Source organism: Anomaloglossus baeobatrachus, chromosome 11 (genome assembly GCF_048569485.1).
Source record: "Anomaloglossus baeobatrachus isolate aAnoBae1 chromosome 11, aAnoBae1.hap1, whole genome shotgun sequence".
Classification (NCBI taxonomy): domain Eukaryota; kingdom Metazoa; phylum Chordata; class Amphibia; order Anura; family Aromobatidae; genus Anomaloglossus; species Anomaloglossus baeobatrachus.
This window is the reverse complement of record NC_134363.1, coordinates 146,396,676-146,419,803: the sequence shown is the minus strand read 5'-3', so window position 1 is coordinate 146,419,803 and position 23,128 is coordinate 146,396,676. Positions and strand designations below refer to the sequence as shown.

The 23,128-nt window shown below is 44.5% G+C and overlaps 1 long non-coding RNA gene across 1 annotated transcript in view; it reads left to right on the top strand.

The window, feature by feature from the left end:
• The first annotated feature begins 16,135 nt into the window (after positions 1 to 16,135).
• Positions 16,136 to 23,128, top strand: part of LOC142256938 (uncharacterized) — a 58,803-nt gene continuing 51,810 nt past the window's right edge. The window contains exons 1-2 of the long non-coding RNA XR_012727582.1: positions 16,136 to 16,415; positions 17,542 to 17,682. This is a non-coding gene — a long non-coding RNA (uncharacterized LOC142256938). The remainder of the gene's footprint in view (positions 16,416 to 17,541; positions 17,683 to 23,128) is intronic.

Sequence of the window (23,128 nt, the reverse complement as noted above, 5' to 3'; positions counted from 1 at the left end):
GTTGTCCAGTATTTTTACATTGATGGCTTATCCTTAGGATAGGTCATCAATGTCTAATAGGCCAGGATTCGACATCCGGCACCCCCACTGATCAGCTGTTCTTGGTGCCGCCAGTGGCAGCAGGCAGCTGGAAATGCTCAGTTCTGGAGCTGTTCCATCTTCTGATAGCAACTGAGGCCAGATACTCCAGAACCACCTCCGATTGAGTTTAATGGGAGGCGGATGTGTAATAACCGGCTGTGGATGGTATCAAAAGATGGGGCAGCTCCAGGACTGAGCATTTCCGGCTGCCAGCTGACACCGCTGGCACCGAGAACAGCTTATTGGCGGGGGTGCCGGGTGTCAGACCCTGGCTGATGAGAAATTGATGACCTATCCTAAGGATAGACCATCAATGTAAAAGTAGTGGACAACCTCTTTAGGAGGTACCTGAAGGTGAAGGCTGTCTAACCTGACTCCTGATATGGGGTATGATCGTTCACCTAAATCAATGCAACATTTTTGCTCTTACCTGTAATATAAAAGTCTAAAGGGGGTGTTACACGCAGCGATATCGCTGGTGAAAGCACCCGCCCCCGTCGTTTGTGCGTCACGGGCAAATCGCTGCCTGTGGTGCACAATATCGTTAGGAGCCATCACACGGACTTACCTGCCTAGCGACGTCGCTGTGTCCAGCGAACTGCCTCCTTTCTAAGCGGGCGGTTCGTGCGGCGTCACAGTGGCGTCACTAAGCGGCCGCCCAATAGAAGCGGAGAGGCGGAGATGAGGGTGACGTAACATCCCGCCCACCTCATTCTTTCCGCATTGCCGGCGGCCGCAGGTAAGCTGCAGTTCGTCGTTCCTGGGGTGTCACATGTAGCGATGTGTGCTGCTTCGGGAATAACGAACAACCTGCGTCCTCACCAATCAACGATTTTTTGAAAAGGAACGACGTGTCAACGATGGACGATAAGGTGAATATTTTCCATTGTTAACGGTCGTTCCTTGCTGTCACACGCAACAACATCACTAACAATGCCGGATGTGAATCACGAAATCCGTGACCCCAGCGATAAATCGTTAGATACATCATTGCGTGTAACGGGGCCTTAAGAGGTTTAGTAAAGCAGTTTGTAAGGTTCCGAGGTTACTTTAACATGAAATATTTCCACTAGACCTGCTTATAATCTGCATTTTTTAATGCAAATAGCTGATGTCTAATACTGGAGCAAAATTCACCTGATCCAAGAAAAACGGAAGATTCAGAAATGGAGGGCACAACGCTCAGCTTGAAATACATACCCCACCAATAAAGTAAACCTTGGTGAAACTGTTTCTTTATCTGGGCGTGTAAGGTAATTTCAAAACACTTTAAATCCCTTCACTTGTTGACTTTTCTTCCCTCGGCCCGGTTCCTACCCAGATTTTTATGCATTGGAAATTCCTGAAAGATTTTCTAAATCCTTTAATTTTTTTTTTAAAGGAAAAACAAAGAAGTGGTTGTACAATCTAGAAATTTTGATGTAATGACCTGAATGTTTTTGGAAGGTGTATCCAAGCCTTTGCCAGGGAAGACATTATAGCAGATTTGGGTTAATGTAGTATAGTCCATTTACAAACATAAGAAGGTAAGAAAAATAATATTTCGTAATGACTTGGCATCGGGTAGGTTTTATCTCTTGGACATATGGTTAAAAGTTAGTTAAGGAGCATTGGACGGATTATACTTTTTTTACATTTTGACATGAATGATTTGGTGTATCGCAATATGTCATAATGCTAAGCACAATGGAATTCGACATCTAAAGGCCCCGTTACACGCAACTACGTATCTAATGATATATCGCCGGGGTCACGGATTCCGTGACGCACATCCGGCATCGTTAGCGACGTCGCTGTGTGTGACACCAACGAGCGCCCATTAACGATGGAAAATACTCACCAAATCGTCCATTGTTGACACGTCGTTCTTTTTCATAAAATCGTTGATTGGTGAGGATGCAGGTTGTTCGTCATTCCCGAGGCAGCACACATCGCTATGTGTGACACCTCGGGAACGACGAACTACAGCTTACCTGCGGCCGCCGGCAATGAGGAAGGAAGGAGGTGGGCGTGATGTTACGGCTGCCCATCTCCGCCCCTCCGCTTCTATTGGGAGGCCGCTTAGTGATGCCGCTTTGACGCCGCATGAACCGCCCCCTTAGAAAGGAGGCGGTTTGCCAGCCACAGCGACGTCGCTAGGCAGGTAAGTCCGTGTGACGGTTCCTAATGATGTTGTGCGCCACGGGCAGCGATTTGCCTGTGACGCACAAATGGGGGCGGGTGGTTTCACCAGCGACATCGCTAGTGATGTCACTGCGTGTAAAGCCCCCTTAAGACTCATGTCCATCCGGAGAAGAAATGTGGTCCTCTTAGCTTTTCTCCCAAACGGCAATGCTCCATGCCATCATCTGGGTGGAGAATAGTCCCATTCAGTTTCCCATGCATCAGGCGGTCAGGAGTATCTTTGTGTGTATGGAAGTAGGGTTTGATAACTGTCACTATGTGGCTCTAGACATTACTTACATGCAGTAAATGGAGAAATATTTAGACAGGCCGAGATCATAAACCAGGAGGGTACGGCACTACAGACGAGGTTAAGCTACAAGCCGAAGGTCAGGGTTCCAGGAGAGTATGTACAAAATAGGGGGAGCAGGAAGGGACGAGGTCAGGAGAAAGTCCGAGGTCAGAAGCTGGGAAGTCACAACAGAAACAGGGGGGACAGGCAGAGACGGGTCAACAACAGTCCGGAGTCAAGTGGCTAAGATCTGAACACTAAGCACCAAGGGAGCCAACAGCACAACTGTAACCAGAAAGTATGATTGGCGGCGTCCTAAGCTAACACACTCCCTAATGAAGCAGAGTAATCACTGGGAACGAGAAGCATCTGCGTAAGCACCTCCCAGGACCAGCGTGAAACCTAGTGCTGTGAAACAACCATTCATCCTCCAAAATACTCTGCAATATAAGCAACATATACCAGCTCTGCAGGAGAGCACAGCAGAACAATACAGAATGTTCTGCACCTAGAAATCGTGACATAGGGTTTCTCCATTTTGCATATTGTTCTTGGATGCAAACCCCCCAAAAATCAGTAAGTGATGTTAAATATGAAAAACATCCCAAAAAGATAACCATTACAAAAACCTAAACTCAGAAGGAGAAGGATGCAAAGACTTTCCGCTGAGTTACTGCCTTCTCGTGAACTCAAATACAAGATAGTCTATGGCAGTCATCCCCAATCTTTCTTAAATGAGAGCAACATTGACCTCTGAGAGATGGTAATGAGCTACATCCAGCACCCCTCCTCCACAATAGTGACACGGAAATCCCACCAATACAGCTGTAATTACAGCCAAAGCTTTCCCACAGAAAACACTAAGACCTTGTGTCACGGGTGTGTCATGTGTGACAGACAGTCATGTGTTTTCTGGCCATAGAAGGTCACAGTGTTTGGCTGCACAGAATATTCCCTAACTTTCTATTGTTCCTGCTGTTAGTATTCATCGGTATAGGTAGCTTTCTTGCTGGATTTATCTCTCTCCCTTTTGGACACAGCAGGAGCTCGCCTTCTACCCAGCTGCTGATCATCATCATTCTCTTAGTGCTTATATACTCCTTCCTTCCTTTGGACTGGTGCTGGTGATATTTTTCAGTTTCTTCAAGTCTAGGTTGCAAACAGGTGGCTTGTACTCCTCTGTGGTATAATTGCTGAAAACTCTGCTGAGTTTCTACTTGTGTCATCTGTGGATAAGTAGTTCATGCATTTTCCTTTTTTGTGTCCTCCTTGTGTCTTCTATAGTGATTTGTGGGGTTGACAAGAGCTCATCCCATCAGTTACCTATTTAGGGTCCAGCACTTTGGATATCTAGGGTCAGGTATCCGACTCGGCGCATAGGTGCGGAACCTATATAGGGTGGTCAACATCTTCCCTTTCCCTAGACACAGGGATTCCCTTCCCTTTCGCAGTGTGCTTGGTATTTCCCCATACCTAGCTTGACACCCTGTGCCCCCAATTCCCCCATTCCATATTTTCACATCCAGCACATACAACGCTATTGCACCCATCTTCAAGCACCTCCTGTATCTGGCAGTATATTCCGATCTCCAGTTTACTTTATTTATTTATTTCCCCGCCAGTATGCATATATCCAGATCTGCTCTTCTATGCAGGGTTACTCACAAAGTCCCCATCTATCTGAAGACCTGACTTTCAGAGCTGTTTGCTTGACCTGGTGCAAATGCAGACAGCTGCAAACCACGCATCATAGTTCTGGGAACCAAATGTGGTTACCGAGCCACAGATTGGGATCCCCTGCTCTTTGGAGTGAAGAGCACTGATCAGCAAGGGTATTGAAGATGAAACGTGGTCTTTCAGCATGATAATGATCCCAAGCACACCACCAGGGCAAGAAAGGAGTGGCTTTGTAAGAACCATATGAAGGTCCTGGTGTGGCCTAGCTAGTCTCCAGATCTCAACCCCATAGAAAACCTTTGGAGGGAGTTGAAAGTCCGTGTTCGCCAGCGACAGGCCCAAAACATCATTGCTTTAGAGGAAATCTGCATGGAGGAATGGGCCAAAATACCACCAACAGTGTGTGCCAGCCTTGTGAAGACTTATAGAAAAACGTCTGACCTCTGTCATTGCCAACAAGGGATATATAACAAAATATTGAGATGAACTTTTGTTATTGACCGAATACTTATTTTTCACCATAATTTGCAAATAAACTATTCCAAATCAGACGCGGTGATTTTCTGGATTTGTTTTCTCATTTTGTCTCTCATAGTTGTGGTCTATTTATGATGTCAATTACAGGCCTCTCTCATCTTTTTAAGTGGGAGAACTTGCACAATTAGCGGCTGACTAAATACTTTTTCCCAACTGTATATATATATATATATATATATATATATATATATATATACATTGTACCTGCTGATTTAAGGTCTTTCTGTAGCTCTCCATAGGTGGCTTTTGGCTCTTAGACAACTCTTCTGATAATTATTTTCACTCCTCTTTCTGAAATCTTTCGGGGTACACCTGCTAATGCCGATTTATGGTGAAATTGTGTTTTTCCACTTCCACTTTAGAAATTCTTCTATAACCAATGACATCAGTATATTTTGCAACACTAACGTTGCGAAGGTCTTAAGACAGCTCACTGGTTTTATCCATGTTTCTTGTGTGGCACCTTGGTAATGGACACCTTTTTATAGGCCATCAGTGGAACCAGCTGATATTATTTTTCACTAAGTGGCAGAATTGCTTTCCAATAGTGATGAACGGACTCACAGATAACTGGGACCGGCGGATCCTGGTGATACGGTTTTTAAAATCCGGTTCCAGGCCAGATTCCTGTCCTCAAAAAAGTCTATGCGGATCAGAATCCAGTGATTAAAAATGGTGGTTGAATGGATAGTGGGATGAGAGCAAACGCGCTGTACTTACCGAGGCTCCGGCACAGCTGTACACTGCTCCCGTGGCCACTCATTCCCTTCCAGTGCCATGCATTATCGCATTATCATGCATATGCACTGCTTTCCTCGCCCACCGGCGTCAGTGATTGGTTGCAGACAAACGCACTCCCACCCTAAGTGACTGTGTGTCTGACACTTCCAATCACAGACGCTACATGCAACGATTGGGTATAAAAATAAATAAATAAAATAGTTAGCATCGGGTTCCCCATATTATGATACACAGCACAGATAAAGCGTATGATTACAGGCTGCAGCCCCTAGCTGTGCACTTATCTTTGCTGTGTATCAAAATAGGAGAAACCACATGCAGGTTTTTTTTTTTTTAAATATAAATAAATAATTTAAAAAAAGGCGTGCTGTCACCCAATTTTTATACCCAGCCAAGATAAAGCCTGAAAGCTGGGGGCTGGTGTTCTCAGACTGGGGAGGCCTATGGTTATTGGGCCACCACCCAGCCTAAAAATAGAAGCCTACAACTGCCCAGGATTGTTGCATCCATTAGATGCAACAAGCCCGGCGCTTTACCCGCCTCTTCCCGATTGCCCTGGTGGTGGTGGCAATCAGTGTAATATAAGAGGTTAATGGCAGCCAACAGCTGTCACTAAGCTCTAGATTAGTAACGGGGAGGGTCTATGAGCCCTCTGGCAGGGGCTTATCTGTTATGAATGTAAAAGAATCGTCCAGTTAAATTCCAACTGTCGATCCTTCTCTTCCCAACATTATATGTCGGGGTAGAGTTCAGAAACCCCCATACACCTCAAATGGTTGGTCAGTCAAGTTGAAGTAGGCGGCTTTGGATGATTTTATTCTAATGGAGAGCCTTAAGAGTTTTGTGCGTGGTTCTACTAGACATTTTATTATACCAGTACCTTCTAAGACGCGGGTGACCGCATATTTAAATTAACCAGTTCATTGAAAACGCTTTTCATTTGCTTTGCTATTTATTTTACACTTTCTATTTTAAGAAGGTCAAGACTTAACTATATTTTAAAAATATATCAGCTCTAAACTACAGGGCTGTGCACAGCTTGTTAGTAGGAGGACTCCTACATTTTTTGGAAGTTAATCAAGCAAAATGTATGACATCACCAAATTTATGTTACAGAATAGCACATTAAAACATAAAAACTCAACATGATGACAATATGAAGGTTTAGGTTGGCTTCTAAGCAACAAAGCCTAACAGGTGAAACTGCAGCCAGACTTTTATTATTTTCTTAAGTTTCTGTCCTGACGGAGAAAACTTCTGGATTCTGGGGGAGATAATTAAGCAAAAGAGTAAACTAGTAATAAAGTGTTGATGCCACAGATGATCCAAGTTGTATGAATGAAGTCTGGTTAGTACTTTTGCGAAACAGAAAATGATAGACTAAAGAAACTATTAGTTTTGTTAATATCATTGGATAATACAATTTTGCTTTGAAAAATCATTTTTTTGTTATTATTCCAAATTTCATATTTCGAAGGTCAAGAGGATTCTAGAAGAGTAATTATCAGTAATGCCTAAATATTATTTAATGTATTGATTTAGGATTTCAAAATCTGGAAGAAACTGGAGTGTTCTTCATTAATTTGAGGATATTCTTTAGATATTTTATTTCCATTTGAAAATGTTATTTCCATATTGATGAGTTAATGCCTTAGAAATCTTAGTTTTTGTGATGTAAAGAAATAGGTTTATGGGACCCAACTAAGGACAAAGACCATGCAGTAACTATAATAGTTTCTCCATGACAAAGAAAAAATGTATCCCCAAATGTTTACAAATATCGTAATTATAATCTATTTACAAGAGCGAGAAAAGGTAAGAAACTATTAACAAACTGAAAATTAAAAAGGAAGTATCGTTGCATATAACTGACATTTTGTCATGCTAGGTACAGGGACGTACCAATCTAAGGGTGAAGAGGAAGGGAAACCCTATGTCTTGGAAAGAGGGAGATGATGACCCTTGATCAAGCCTACCGTTGGCCCCTGGCTTCCCTCACCACCCTACATGGGTTCCGCACCTATGCACCGAGCAGGATACCTGACCATAGGCTGACCCTGATCTGGGCCCTAGGTAGAGAGCAGATGAGATGTTTTCTTCGTCAACCCCACTAGGCGCTAAAGGACACACAAACAAGGGAAAACCACAAACAACTTATCTCTAGTTGTCTCAGGGAGAGAAGCTGCAACAGCCACCAAAACACTCCAGATGTATGCAAGCCGGCTGCTTGCACTGAAGACTTGTAAAAGGTAAATGAATTATCACCAGCACAAAGTAACAGGAAGTGAAGGTAAATAAAGACACAAGGGAAGTACTGATGAAAAGCAGCTCACAAGCTGAGGATCTCTGCAGGGTCCTAAAGGGAAAGGGATGAAAACCAAGCAGAAAAAATAAAAGTCAGGGAGCACTTTGTGTAGACAAACACTGTGGCCTTCTATTGCCGGACACCACAGGACTGTCTGTAGAATGGGCCGCAAAGACTGTAAAATACCCAGGTTAAGGCACACAACTGGTCCCTGTACAAACTAGAAGACCCTAGCTGCACAACAGAAGACACCACCTTGGACCTGACTCCCTAAAAGGCTGTCAAGTGGTTTCTGATACCTCCTGAAGGCCCAGAGGGGGGGCCACAACAAACTGCCAACAAGGGGAGAGGAAGGTGTGCAGGAGGATAATACAAATCTTGAGTGAGAAAACTAAAACACCTCCATATAAAATAGAGAGGGAAAGCTAAAAAAAAAAACAAATAAGCGGATCAAGTAAAATCTCTCAGAAACCTAAACTAGGTGAAAGGAAAAGGTGCTGGGAACAAAAAAAACCTGACTCACTGCAGGAATTAATCAGGTGTTTATCCAATAAGGTACCCTCTCTTCAACAGAGCTTCATAGTTGCCTTATATACGTATGTCCAATCCAGGGGCCAACAAACCATTGAAACCTGTGCAGCTGCTCAAGAAGTAAACAGGCCAATTTGCACCTCAAAATTAAATGAAAAGTTGCATTATCATGAGATATTGGGTTGCAAAGGGCCCACATATTGTTCTTGCACAGAGGACATCTTCTGTCTGTTGTCAGGTCTGCAAATTACTACCAAATCAAGCAGCAATTAAAGGGACCCCATTATCTTATTTTGCAAAGCAAGGTACCTAACAGTGGTGCAGATTTGCAAAACAAATCCACTTCTACTCCCATGCCTCTTGATTTTAAGAAGGTCGATTGGCTGAAAGTTTCACAGTAAAAGTTTGTTTACACTATGTGACCCACAATATTAATCAACCGATTATCATTTACTTGTTTGCTGATCTGCGGTTATTAATTAGTTTGTTTACACAAAACAGATTGAGCTTCAGATGCGCACTGAATAATCAGTAGTAAATTGTTCAGTGCACATAGTCTGCCATTGTTCTCAGCAGCACAGGTTCCCTGATGAAGAGGGGGCGAAACAAGCGTTGGGGTGAGTGGGACATGCAAAAGATTCATATTGGGGTATGCCTGATGATCCTATGTGCTTAATTAATTACTATTGTTTCAAGCTGTAGTTATGCAAGATTTTCTCATACTACAGTTTGGGCTTAATATACTCAATTTATGGAGTCTTTTCTATACCTTGCGTTTCATGTTCAATTTCCAATACAGGTCCTGTTATATGGGATGATGTGCTGCCAAGAACAAAAGTCAATTCACCCAACGAAAGAGCTTTTTACTCATTCATCAAGCGATCGGCAGCATGTTCAGACTCCATGATTTTCGTGAAAACCTAGAAACACTCATTTATGGCAATCATGCAGTGAAAATGCGCTTGTTGTGACATCAGTTCAGACAGTGCTGGTAGCAGTGCTTGCAGGGTGTTCATTGTCCGCCCATCAATATGTCATGTACATTTAACGTCCCAGTTTTAAACAAGATTTTATTACATTTCTAACACTTGTATAAACCACTACAAAAATGGGTTGTTAAAGCTTCTGCCAGTTAGAAGGCAGAAATTAGCCTTATACTCAGATATGAGTAAGCAGGGAACCAAAGTGGTTTTATTTGGATGAATGGATTTATCTACTGAGTCATTTCGTTGTGGTTGATCACAGAATCTCCAGTGTAAAAGAAAGCATAATTGACGGAACAGATGGACCAGGCACAAAGTCGGCACAATGCAAGGAAAGGAGGCAAAGACATGGAGCAAACTGGCACATTGAAGCCAGTAACACAAGGATGTACATACTGTAACAATGAGACAAACAAGGTGACTGGTATGGGGCCCAAGAAGAAAGAGGACCCAACTTCGGGTTGTCTTATCCTACTTCTCAAACTTGCGCAAGGTTTTGTCTTTACTGCAACCTCTACAACTTGCAATCCAATGGCCAGAAGTCCGTTTCGTTCTCCAACAAATGGGTTGGAAGCTCCAGAATAAATACTATGTGGTTATTCCTGGAAAACATTGATATTACCATTCCTTCCATGACAACAAGATTCTACATCTTCATGAAATCGTGATTTTCAATTGTTGCCTTCTGGCATGGTAATTTGGTCCTTATTGGACTAGGGCAACCCCTGTATGATAGGTGTCATCCATATGCATGAGAAAACCTCCTCCTGATACTTTGGTCTTCTCCCAAAGTTCACACAATCTGAAGCAGACTTCCTATGAAATTTCATATGGCTGTATAAGCAGCTTTAGTTCTTAGGGGTGCTTTGCACACTACGATATCGCAGGTGCGATGTCGGTGGGGTGAAATCGAAAGTGACGCACATCCGGCGTCGCTGTCGATATCATAGTGTGTAAATCCTTTATGATACGATTAACGAGCGCAAAAGCGTCGTAATCGTATCATCGGTGTAGTGTCCGACATTTCTATAATTTAGCTGCAGCGACGGTACGATGTTGTTCCTCGTTCCTGCGACAGCACACATTGCTGTGTATGAAGCCGCAGGAGCGAGGAACACCTCCTACCTGCGTCCTGTGGCTCACGCCGGCTATGCGGAATGAAGGAGGTGGGCGGGATGTTTACGTCCCGCTCATCTCCGCCCCTCCGCTTCTATTGGCCGCCTGCCGTGTGACGTCGCTGTGACGCCGCACGACCCGCCCCCTTAGTAAGGAGGCGGTTCGCCGGCCAGAGCGACGTCGCACGGCAGGTATGTGCATGTGAAGCTGCCGTAGCAATAATGTTCGCTACGGCAGCAATCACAAGATATCGCTGCTGCGACGGGGGCGGGGACTATCATGCACGGCATCGCAGCATCGGCTTGCGATGTCGTAGTGTGCAAAGTACCCTTTAGAGCTGAGGACAAGGACCATTATGACTTTGGCATTGCGAAATATGATGGCACTAAATAACAGAAGATAACTTATTAAAACACACAGTACTCCGCTTGTGTTTAGGATCACCTGGAAAGGTGGATTCTCCAAGCCCAAGGTCTGGGCAGTCATGCGGGCCATGGGCATAGGTGCAGCAGGCAGGTGAGGCATGCTGGAGAAAGGTAGCAGAGGTATTGGAGATCGCAGGTGGACAAGTGGCTGGGAACATGTAGAAAAGGTACTAGAAGCTGCAGGAAGACAGAAGACATCTTGGAGAGCGTACACAGGTAGCAGAGGTACTGGAAAGCCTTAGGCACACAGGACACATCCTACAGAATGCAGACAGGTAGCAGAGGAACTAGAAGCTACATGTAGACAGGACATGTCCAGGAGACCACAGTCAGGTAGCAGAAGTACTGGAAGCCACAGGTAGACAGGATAAGTACCAGAGACCACAGCCAGTTTAGACTCACCTGGAAAGGTGGATCCTCCAAGCTCAAGATCTGGGTAGGCATGCGGGACATGGGCATCGGTTCAGCAGGCAGGTGAGGCATGCCGGAGAAAGGTGGTAGAGGTACTGGGGACAGCATGCAGACAAGTGGCTGGGAACAGGTAGAAAAGGTACTGGAAGCTGCAAGCAGACATAAGACATCCTGGAGAGTGTAGACAGGTAGGAGCTGTACTGGAAGCCGCAGGCACACAGGAGACATCCTTCAGACCGCAGACAAGTAGCAGAGGAACTGGATGTTGCAAGCAGACAGGACACGTACAGCAGACCGCAGACAGGTAGCAGAGGAACTAGAAGCCATAGGCAGACAGGACACGTCCAGAAGACCACAGACAGTTATCAAAGTAAGAGGAAGCCATAGGCAGACAGGACTTAGGAACACTAAAATCTTAATACCAAGAAATAGATGTGCACCTTGGTGAGCCCTACATAGGCACAGCAAGTTGATCACATGTGAGCACGTCAGGGCACCTGCAAAGCCCGGTGTGGAGGACAACAGAATCCAGTGGCCTGGGGTTTGGGGAGCAAAGCCCAAATCTGGGACTGGTGTATAACAGCTACACTTTTGTGATCTACCATAGGTTTAGTTATTATTAGTGTTGTGTGATGAGTTGCACACCATACATATAGTCTTGGCCACTGCCCAAACATGTTCCCCAAGCTTTGCTCAGGTCATCAAGTCATCACACCTCCAACATTAAGAGCAGTCGGAAACCCAAAGCCACTATGACCACATTCACTCGGCACAATAACTTGCTATGACCCTACACACTGGAAGTGGAGTGTCTTACCCAACTGAGACTATCAGCACTAATTGGATAGTATCAAACACGGCTCATTGACAATGGAATTGGAACACCCAATTGTCATTTTTTTCATATATTTCCAGAAGATAAAATTGTGAAAACACAACACAGAGATCTAAGACACAATGCTGTGATTTTGGGGGTAAATGCAAGTATTACTAAAACAGATTTGTCCTGAGGCCTTCAAACCTTCGCAAACTGTAAAGGCAAATAGATAAGAAGTTCCACGGCTATACTGTTTTATAGAAACATTTTACCATTTTTTCTTTAGACCCGAGGAAGTAATTAAATTCCATGCCACACATCAAATAAACTCTGGGAGACAATAATTGAAGTGACTTAAGAGTTGGCAACTTGGTGATGATGAGTCAGCTACCAGCCTGCTGGATTTCCTGACACTTAGAAAAATGCCTAGCACAACATATCCTTGTCTACTTAGGATCAGACCAATATCTGCCTTAATATATCTTACCCAGAACATCTGTTCCTTGCGAGAGGTCCTTGGAGAGTATTAAGGTACAAACATAAGAAGTATAGTATTTGCCAGCTGTACCTCCGAACCTTACCGGCAAATGGGACCATGCCAGTTGGCTACTAAGAATGGAAGGGCATGCACTAATTGGAAATAAATGTGTTATTTCTACTGTTTAGACAGGAAGAAATAAACCAAAGCTGTAAAATGTCAGTTCCGTATTTTGAAGCCACATATTCACTGGCATGCCAAAACACAGAGTCACTTGAATGCCACTTCCCAAGTGCAAAGTGCTGACTGAGAAAAGCAACCTTACAAAGCCGTTGCTGGAAGTCGTTGACTCATTGCCCAACGACTTTTACATTAATTTACTTGAACTGCTTTAAAATAACATGAATCTATGAGAAAGTCCACAAGGTTTCGGAAAAGTGTCAAAAATAATTCTATTTACTTTATGTCACATAAGTTACTGTAAAAGGTAGAGCGACTGATATACAATCTCTTTTTCTTTTTCCATGAAAAATCCTCTTATGAATAAGGGTAAAAGGATGGCTTAAAATATTTACCGTAGAAGGTATCAAAAACGGAAGAGTAGTTGGGTTTAGCTTGACAGACATTTTGGAGTTTCACAAGGTCTTTTTGACCAACCTGTTGTCTGTGGTTGGTATGTAAAGGCTGACATTTGGGTGACAATGTACTAAGTTAAAACACCATGGCCTGTTCTAGACTTTCATTCATAGGATGCATCCGATCTATGAATGGCATTAATGACTTTCCATCTATATAACCAACAATGACCAAATAGTCCAACACAACAGACCCATGGCCTGTTCTAGATTTTCATTCATAGGATGCATTAAATCCTTGAATGGAATCAATGACTTTCCAACTACAGAACCCAACAATGACCAAAAAGTCCAACACAGCAGACCCGTGGCCTGTTCTAGACTTTCATTGATAGGATGCATCCGATCTATGAATGGCATCAATGACTTTTCAGCTCCAGAACCCAACAATGACCAAAAAGTCCAACACAACAGACCCGTGGCCTGCTCTTGACTTTCATTGATAGGATGCATCTGATCTATGAATGGCATCAATGACTTTACAACTCCAGAACCCAACAATGAACAAAAAGTCCAACACAACAGATCAACAGATCTGTAGGCATCTGTCATGCTTGAATGTGTCACTGAAAGGCGATGAATCTCCGGTGTATGGCCATCGTTAGAGTGTATCTTCTTCATTATGAATTAATGCTAAAGGTCTCCATTTCCAAACCCATTGAGAACACCTCTACTGATCCAAAAGCAGAAGAAAAGAGGGCTACCATATACTCAAAAACATATAAATATTAGATTCTATTCTGTGAATAATGTCTTGATGCTCCATCTCTTGGCCTTATCTTGTGCTTTTGGTTGTTAAGAGATGTTCTCATTGAGAATCCCATGATCATTAATATGATCGATCTCTTATTTGGTGATATTAAATCCCACAGTCTTCACCCTTTTTTCTAAGAGTATGTGCACACAATCAGAACTGGGAGTTTTGAGGCCTGTGGTTCAGAAGTATGCCTGAGGAGAAAGGATGAAGTATATACTTAAAAGAACATTCTGCCTTCATGAAGCATGGCAATGCCTTGATGATGCCTACATTTAAGCATAGTGGGGACTCTGTGATGCTCTTCTTTCCATGGCACTGTAAACCTGGAGAGCGTGGACGATAGCATGAGTTCAATCAAAATTTTAAAATCCTAGTTGAAAAAGTCATACACGCAGAACTTGGACAGCAATGGACGTTCCAAGAGGACAATGACCTCAAAGTCCACCAAGTCTTGGTTTCATAAGAAGTCCTGGCAAATTCTGGCATGGTTGTCACAATCATCTTGACTTGAACAGTTGTTTGACTTGAACCCCATAGAAAATCTTTGGTGGGATTTGAGAAAAACGGTTATAGCACACAAACCCAAGAAAATTAGTAACCTGAAGGTCACTTTCCATGTTGAATGGGCTACGATTCCTCAGCAACCAAGGTTGCTAGAAGCTGGTGTCTGGCTATGCATCAGGTTTATAGCAGATGATAACAGCCAGAGGGGCTCTACTAAGTACTAAAGATGTTTGTCATGAATGGTTTGAGTAATGTAGTTAGTGGAAGTATCATTTTGTGGTGAATTTGGCGAAACCACGTATTATATTAGTTGTGTTGAGCTTTTTACATTGCTTTTGTTTGCTCGATTTATTCAAATTTCAAAATTTTGCTAATAAACCAAATTTTAAATGGGGATTGGATCATTATGATTGCAGCTGGAATTTTTTGGTGTTTCCGGGACCTTCTGCCAGAGAAGCTTCTTGTCATCCCCTAAAGAATGAGAAAGTAACTCATTGTCCAAGGTGAAATAGTAACTCATTATATGACACTGCTACTGGATAGTAGTCATCATCACCCAAAAATCTTTGGGACAGGGACCTTGGCCAACCTTAATCTTGCCCTGCCCATATTTATGGGTAGAGGTAGCCGACCTTCATCCCGCCCTGCCCAGATTTACTGGTAGAGGTAGCTGACCTTCATCCCGCCCTGCCCAGATTTATGGGTAGAGGTAGCCGGCCTTCATCCCGCTCTGCCCAGATTTAGGGGTAGAGGTAGCTGACCTTCATCCCGCCCTGCCCAGATTTATGGGTAGAGGTAGCCGACCATCATCCCACTCTGCCCAGATTTATGGGTAGAGGTAGCCGATCTTCGTCCCGCCCTGGCCAGATTTATGGGTAGAGGTAGCTGACCTTCATCCCGCCCAGCCCAGCTTTATGGGTAGAGGTAGCTGACCTTCATCCTGCCCTGCCCAGATTTATGGGTAAAGGTAGCCAACCTTCATCTCGCCCTGCCCAGATTTATGGGTAGAGGTAATCTCGGTTTTATTCTTACTCTTATACCATACTGTACATTACCAGATTCCTTCTAGGTAAACCTTTATCAATGTTCTCAGCTGTTAGTAAAAAGAAATTTACTAGGGTGACGAATCGGGCCAAAGAGTGTTCATCTGTCATCAGTTTCTGTCTCCCAATGTGTAAATCTCTTCTGCGAAATATTTGAACAGAATACAAGTTTTATTCTCTGTTAATAAAAATTATTCTGCACTTTATCTGGTATTTTTCATTTTTATTGTCTTTTTTAAAAGTTTGGCCTGTATGTAGTGGAAAGTTTGATTAGTTCCATGCATGCCATGCAATAAGCCGTCTCGTATTTGCATTTTTTACACGTCTTCATTCTCCCTGTTATGTTTTTGTTGCTTATCCGGATTTTCCACAATGGAAGAAAACCCAGTATGTTATTTTTTTTTTTTCAAGAAAAAAAAAGACTTTAATACTAAACTTGTAATCCTGAAGGCAGCAAAAACAAGAATGTTTAGGTTATGGTAAAAACTGTGAGTGGAGCAGACACATAAGCTGCCGTAGTGAAAGGACTTATTAGGTAGGATTTTAATGTTGTATGTCAATTTTGGTGAGTATATAGTGTAACCAATATATACACACCTATGGAGCTAGGTAATATACAGCATTCAGGGCCGGATTATAGGCGGGGCAGACGGGGCTTCAGCCCAGGGGCCCCCACCACAAAAGCCTCTGAGGGGGCCCCCACCACCATCTGTGTGTCCGCCATTTTATTAATGCCGCAGTGGTTCAAGACCGCACTGTACCTTTAAGGTATTTCAATCCCGGCCATCACTGTGCTGCAGACACGCCCACTGCACGCTGTGTGGGCTGCGTCTGCCAGGATGACGTCACCGCGCACCTGCTGCTGCTTCTTCCTTCCGTAGAGGAGCTTGTGGGAGGACCGGAGGTCTCAGTGGATCCCGTAAGTATGTGGTCATTAATCATGGTGCCGGCCGGGCAGGAGACTGCAGTGAGGAGGGAGCAGGACGCCGCTGATAACTCCAGACCGGTTCCATAGTGTCAGCGGCCACTCTGCCCGGGATCAGTGTGAGTTATTGCCGGTCGCCGGAGTCTGAACTGCTGCAGATCAGGTCGGGCTGTCAGTGCCGGTCATCGGCCTCATCCCTCCCCTGCAATAACTCACACTGATCTCCAGCAGAGAGCACAGACATCACTACCCAGATCCTGCACTGGTCACATCTGAGCCTGCAGCACACATTACACTATATGGCCCATATTACATATAGAATATGTTACATCCTGTCCTGTAGGTCCAGGTGTGATCAGTGCAGGGCATTGTATATCTGTGCACATGGTATACCACATCCAGCGTACAGAGTAGTGTGATATACTGTGTACACACATCAGATGGTATATAATAATGTGTATATTGTATAACATCTGGTGTCTGTATCACAGTATATTGTGTACCAGTCATGTATTCTCCTGTACACTGTACAGGAGCGTACCTTTGGGGGGCATGCGTCATATTTGCCCCTGCACAGTAATCAGGGGGGCACCATTAAAAAGTGAGGCAGCAGTATGGTGGGAGAATATTGTAAGTGGAGAGTATTGGTGGAGAAAAGTGTGAGGGGCATAGTATAGAGAGTGGGTAGTGGGGGGGGGGGATAAGCAGTATAGAGGAGGGGCAGCATGGTGGCCAGTGTGAGGGCGCAGTATGGAGGGCACAGTATGCTGAGGAGAGGGAATGTGAGACTGAGGTGCAGTATAGTGATTTTGATACTGAGGGTGAGGGCAGTATAGAGAGGGGATAGCATGGGGACATTGTGAGGGTACAGCTCAGGAGGGGGTGTGTGAGGAGGGGGCACAGTATAGACATTTGGAAGTATAGTGGGGACACAATGTACAGGACGGTGTGAAGAGGGGGCCCAGAACTGAAAGAAGAGGCCATGTACCATAAGAGGGACATTGTGTGGGTCATTTTATGCAGGGAGCACAGTGAGTGGCAATTATTTATTCAGGCGCACAGCGTAGGTCATATATTTATATTTAGGAGCATTATAATCATTCTGCTATTTATTTATAAGGGCATAATGTTGAGATGTGCTGCAGAAGGCCCGGGAAGTCTGCAGAGAGGAGCTGTGGATGTGAAAACTCATCATGACGTCTGGACAAGATGGAGAAGAAAGAATAAGATGACTCCGATCAGAGAAGATGTCACCTACAAGGTACCCGGATGTAACTGTATGTTTGTGATACTCAATGCTTCATAAATACTGATAACTCCCAGCATTTTCTTACAATTGTTAAGGACATACTGGGAGTTGTTAATTCATGTGATACAAATGTATATGGGGATGTGACATTACAATATATTGTTGTAGTAAATTTGGTACTGTAGTCATGTATTGGTGGTTCTGGTGATATATTCGTTTACTGATGAGGGTGCTAGCAGGGGCGTAACTACCGCGGTCGTCATTATGACCGGGCCCAGGAGGTTAGGGGCCCGGCGCCCGCCAGGCAGATCAGCAGCCAGCTCCTGTCAGTGAGAGAGGAGCTGCGCTGTTCTGCCGCAGACCACGCGGCTGCTATTTGAACCGGTGCCGCCGCCGACACCGGGCCCCCCTGCCTGGTGTCAACCGCGGCATTGGGACCCCCTGCCTGGTGTCAGCTGCAGCGGCTCCCCCATCACCGTGCACAGTAATGATGAAGCATAGCGCTGCCGCGCTATGCATCATCATTCTACCCCTGTGCCTGCGCCGTGACGTCACTCCCGTGCGACTGTTGTGCTAAATGCACAGAGTGCAGGACGGGAGGACGCCGACCGCAACACCGGGAGAACAAGCAGCGGGGAGGACGAGCGGCGGTGAGGACAGAGCAGCGGCAAATTCGAGCAGCGGCGAAGGAAGGAGGGGAGGACGACAGCGAGGACAGAGCAGCGGGGAGGACGAGCAGCGGCGGGGGAACGAGGAGAGCGGCGAGGACAGAGCAGCGGGGAGGACGAGCAGCGGCGGGGGAACGAACAGCGGCGAGGATAGAGCAGCGGCGAGGACGAGCAGCGGCGGGGGAACGAGGAGACGTGAAGAGAGAGGGTACACGGAGGTCAGAGGCTTGGGGAGGCTGCATTATTTTACATGGAGGCTGCATTATTATACATGCAGGCCTGGGGAGGCTGCATTATTATACATGGAGGCCTGGGGAGGCTGCATTATTATACATGGAGGCCTTGGGAGGCTGCATTATTATACATGGAGGCCTTTGGAGGCTGCATTATTATACATGGAGGTCTGGAGAGGCTGCATTATTATAAATGGAGGCCTGGAGAGGCTGCATTATTATAAATGGAGGCCTGGAGAGGCTGCATTATTATACATGGAGGACTGGAGAGGCTGCATTATTATACATGGAGGCCTGGAGAGGCTGCATTATTATACATGGAGGCTTGCTGCTATATTATACATGGAGGCAGGCTGCATTATTATACATGGAGGCCTGGGGAGGCTGGCTGCATTATTATACTTGGAGGCCTGGGGAGGCTGGCTGCATTATTATACTTGGTGGCCTAGGGAGGCTGGCTGCATTATTATACATGGAGGCCTGGGGAGGCTGGCTGCATTATTATACATGGAGGCCTGGGGAGGCTGGCTGCATTATTATACATAGAGGCATGGAGAGGCTGGCTGCATTATTATATATGGAGGCATGGAGAGGCTGGCTGCATTATTATATATGGAGGCCTGGAGAGGCTGGCTGCATTATTATACATGGAGGACTGGGGAGGCTGGCTGCATTATTATACATGGAGGGCTGGGTGCATATTATATATGGAGGACTATGTGGTGTAGTATAATATATGGAGAACTATGAGAAATTAATTATAATAATTGAAGGGACTGGGGAGGCTGGCTGCATTATTATACATGGAGGGCTGGGTGCATATTATACATGGAGGATTATGGGGGTGCATTATACTATATGGAGAACTATGGGGGTGCAGTATAATATATGGAGGACTATGTGGGGCAGTATTATATATTATGTACTATGGGGTGAATTATAATACATGGAGAACTATGGGAAATGCATTATAATACATGGAGGACTATGGAGCTGCATTCTAATATATGAAGGGTTATGTGGGACCCTTTACACTATATGGAAGGCTATGTGGGGGCCATTATTGTGTTTGGAGAACTATATACGAGGGGGGACAAAGATACAATCAGGGGATGGGAACGTTTTGTGCTGAGGGGAAAAAGGCTCTTTCCCTCAGCACCCAGCTTTCCCATGCTCTGTTATACATCTTCTCTCAGCACCCAGCTTTCTCATGCTCTGATATAGGAAAGCTGAGTGCTGAGGGAAAGATGTATAGCAAAGCATGGGGAAGCTGGGTGCCGAGGACAAGATGGATATCAGAACATAAGAAAGCTGGGTGCTGATAGAGGGATTTCAGATCATGGGAAATCTGGGTGCTGAGGGTAAGAGCCAAGTGTCAGTGTCATTATCCTGTACCCCAAGTGTCGGTGTATGTGGAGGGGGGCCCAGATCTGAACTTTGCACCGGGGCCCATCAAACTCTAGTTACGCCACTGGGTGCTAGTGATGTATTTTGGTATTGCTTTTGGTTCTGGTGCTGTACACCGTGTGCAGAATTATTAGGCAACTTGTATTTTAGAGGATTTTTTTTATTATTGATCAACAGTTCTCAATCAACCCAAAAGACTCATGAATGTCAAAGCTTAATATTTTTGGAAGTTGGAGTGGTTTTTTTTTTTAGATTTGGCTATCTTAGGAGGACATCTGTTTGTGCAGGTAACTATTACTGTGCAGAATTATTAGGCAACTTAATAAAAACCAAATCTATTCCCATCTCACTTGTTTATTGTCACCAGGTAAACCAATATAACTGCACAAAATTTAGAAATAAACATTTCTGACATGCAAAAACAAAACCCCCAAAAATGAGTGCCCAATATCACCCCCTTTCTCTATGATGACACTCAGCAGCTGACCATCCATAGATTCTGTCATCGCTTGATCTGTTTACGCTCAACATTGCGTGCAGCAGCCACCACAGCCTCCAGACACTGCTCCCAGAGGTGCACTGTTTTCCCTCCCTGTAGAGCTCACATTTTATGAGGGACCACAGGTGCTCTATGGGGCTCAGATCAGGTGAACAAGGGGGCCATGTCATTATTTTTTCATCTTTTAGACCTTTACTGGCCAGCCACGCTGTGGAGTAGTTGGATGCATGTGATGGAGCATTGTCCCGCATGAAAATAATGTTTTTCTTGAACGATACCGACTTCTTCCTGTACCACTGCGTGAAGAAGTTGTCTTCCAGAAACTGGCAGTAGGTCTGGGAGTTGAGCTTCACTCCATCCTCAACCCGAAAAGGTCCCACAAGTTCATCTTTGATGATCCCAGCCCATACCAGTGCCCACCTCCACCTTGCTGATGTCTGAGTCACAGTGGAGCTCTATGCCCTTTACTGATCCAGCCTCTGGTCCAACCATCTGCCCATCAAGAGTCACTCTCATTTCATCAGTCCATAAAACCTTTGAAAAATCAGTCTTAAGATATTTCTTGGCCCAGTCTTGACGTTTTATCTTCTGTTTCTTGGTCAGAGGTGGTGGTTTTTCAGCCATCCTTACCATGGCCATGCCCCTGAGTATGGCACACCTTGTGCTCTTTGATACTCCAGTAACGTTGCAGCTCTGAAATATGGCTAAACTGGTGGCAAATGGCATCTTGGCAGCTTCACGCTTGATTTTTCTCAATTTATAGGGAGTTATTTTGCGCCTATTTTGCTTCTTGTGACCCTGTTGGCTATTTGCCATGAAACGCTTGATTGTTCGGTGATCACGCTTCAAAAGTTTGGCCATTTCAAGACTGCTGCATCCCTCTGCAAGACATCGCACAATATGGACTTTTCAGAGCCCGTCACATCTCTCTTCTGACCCATTTTACCAAAGGAAAAGAAGTTGCCTAATAATTAAACACACCTTATATAGGGTGTTGATGTCATTACACCACACCCCTCCTCATTACAGAGATGCACATCACCTGATTTACTTAATTGGTAGTTGGCTCTCAGCCTATACAGCTTGGAGTAGGACGACATGTATAAAAAGTATCATGGGAGCAAAATACTCATTTGCCTAATAATTCTGCACACAGTGTATTTATGTACATTTTACTGATTCTGATCCTGTACACACGTAGCAAGCCATAATTTGTAAAATTACATGACCGCAAGGGTTTCTACATTATGTTAGTAGCATTAAAGGTGTTGTCCAGGTTTGTGATGAAAGTTTCTATGTGACTGCAGACTTCTGAATCCTCAGTGTGCACACTGCACACTGTCAGGACTCTCCGATGCCAGCAGTGAGCGCTTGAGGGCATGTAACTATTGAGTGAGGCTGCAGACGTCCTAATTTGAATGTGGCCGGAAGTAAGCAAATCGCATACTTGCAGTGCCATGACTACTTGCTCATGGCACGGGAAAATCATGACAGTGTGCAGTCCGCAAGCTGTGAGAATTCAGAAGTCTGCAGTCATATAGGATAACTACAAATTTTCCTTGTCGACCTGGATAACCCCTTTAATAATAAAAGTAAGCCCCGTAGCATGCCCAATCAAACAACCTGTAATATACTCAATGTAAGGATTTAGCTCTGCTTGCTAATTCCAGAAGTGATCACATGACCACTTGCAGGTCATTTTAATACTTTGAATCACAATTAGCTTCTCTTCCTGCTTCTCTTTATGGGCTGTAGTATTTCACTGAACATTGAGAGAATTAGGAAGAGCAGCTCATCGGCACGTGTGAAAATGGCGTATGAGCGGTCACATGACAACTACTCAAACCGCATAAGCCGTGTATAGAAGGGGGCGCCAAACTGACCTCCTACTCCATGGACAGGAAAACCTAGATCCACCTCTGATGCTGTGTATGGCATACCGTGTACAGACATCAGCTGCTATGCACTACTCCGGAGATAATACAATAGAGAGCACATTGTGATTTTCAGCAACCATTGCTGCCAGTGAGAACTTTCCCTTTCTGTATTTTTACTATTCCTTGGCTGTCTTAACATTGGGATCAATAAAAAAATGTGAGTAACTTTACTTTCTGAGTATAAGTGACGGCTGTGAGTGATCCTGGACTGTGTCTGTATTGTAGTGCTGTAAATCTGAATGTGGCAGAACAGGATAAGATAAATGTTCATTGGATTTATATCTAAATGCTACATTCGCACTCTACTGTTATGACTAAAAATGTTAACGTTATGGGGCCCCCACCAGATTTTCTGCCCAGGGGCCCCCACCAACCTTAATCCGGCCCTGACAGCATTACAGTGCCCATAGGAAATCATTGGGATTTCACCAGTCATTTAATCACACTGCATTAAAGTGTTTTCACAGTTGGCAAAGCATTTTAGGATATATAAAAGGTATGATCTCTTATTTGGTGATATTACATTCCCCAGTCTTCACCTGGTTTCTAATGGATTTTGGAATATCTTCGTCGATTCCTTTCACTCAGTCACAAAAAGCATTCGACCATTTCAAAAGTGTACCATTCGTGAAGGAAAGTGTCACGGATGTCTTCCGATATTAGGAGATTTGTGAGAGGTTTGGGCCCTGAGTCTCACTTAGCCTTGTGAGACTG